Source organism: Aplidium turbinatum, chromosome 17 (assembly GCF_918807975.1).
Source record: "Aplidium turbinatum chromosome 17, kaAplTurb1.1, whole genome shotgun sequence".
In the NCBI taxonomy this organism is placed as follows: domain Eukaryota; kingdom Metazoa; phylum Chordata; class Ascidiacea; order Aplousobranchia; family Polyclinidae; genus Aplidium; species Aplidium turbinatum.
Genome location: NC_137488.1, coordinates 2,746,815 through 2,747,834, shown reverse-complemented (window position 1 = coordinate 2,747,834; position 1,020 = coordinate 2,746,815). Strand labels below are relative to the sequence as shown.

Here is a 1,020-nt window from a genome sequence, read left to right as displayed (position 1 = left end):
AATTTGTTGCGTAGTTTTATGTTTATGTAAATGTAACAAAGTCTTTGCTATAAAACGGTTAAGGTTTGTTTCAACAAACTGCTGTGGGGGTTGCTACAAAATATTTTTCTCCCTTGTAGGGTGACGTAATCCCAAAAAGGTTGAAAACCACTGGATTAAATCAACACTTGTCAATTACATTTTGTTATTGCGTTCCACAAATGTAAAAATATTTTGGACGAACAAATGAAACCAGCGCCATCTGAGTTCACTCTGGCTTCTCCACACTGCATAAATCTTTCGCCTTTTACTAAAGATTTCCGTGGGAAGGAGCATCACAATGAGTCTTAAACTATTTTTCGACCTCGCTCTGGCGAGGATTTTCTACTAATGAAATGTTTGAAGCTTTTGAGAAGATTTTATACCCTTACAGCAGATCAGGGTTGCCAGATCTAAGATGATGAACTGTTTTATTTTGATCAACGACGCACGAGTACAAAATAATTGACACGGCGAGAAGAACACAATAAACATAGCCAGGTCAGAGACTTTAAAGAACCGGCCTGCCACGCCCCGTGGAGGCGGGGTGCGGCGTGATTATGGGATGGCGATGCACCCGTAAGGAAGTCCACCAGCTTAGGTCGCGGGGGCCAGGCTGGGGAGTCTAGGTACCTATGGAAGGAAAGTGTGGATCGAGAATTTTGTGCGACTCGTTCGCTAAAGTTAGAATGGCGGAACGGGCTTGGCTTTCTGCAAACGCAAAAAGGTCAGCTCACGACGGGCCGGGCGACAGAAATTTTATAAAGCCAGGCAGCGCCCACGTCTCCATCACGTGACCGTAACACAGGTACGTTTGACTCCTATACCCGGTCTGCCCGTAGGCAGAGCGGATAAACGTTGGGGTCTCCCACGAGGAAGAGAAGCTTAGCTACAAGGACGATTTGAATACTCGTGGGAGACGAAAATTATATAAAATCTGGAGCAAAAGCTCAATTAATTGGTGTAAAAAAAGAAGGTATGTGGGAATATATTGTATGCTTT

The 1,020-nt window shown here is 44.1% G+C and overlaps 1 non-coding gene across 1 annotated transcript; it reads left to right on the top strand.

Moving 5' to 3' along the window:
- The first annotated feature begins 247 nt into the window (after positions 1–247).
- On the top strand, positions 248–359 carry LOC145787044 (U5 spliceosomal RNA). The gene has a single exon (XR_014291358.1). It is a non-coding gene; the product is annotated as a U5 spliceosomal RNA (small nuclear RNA).
- Positions 360–1,020: the final 661 nt, after the last annotated feature.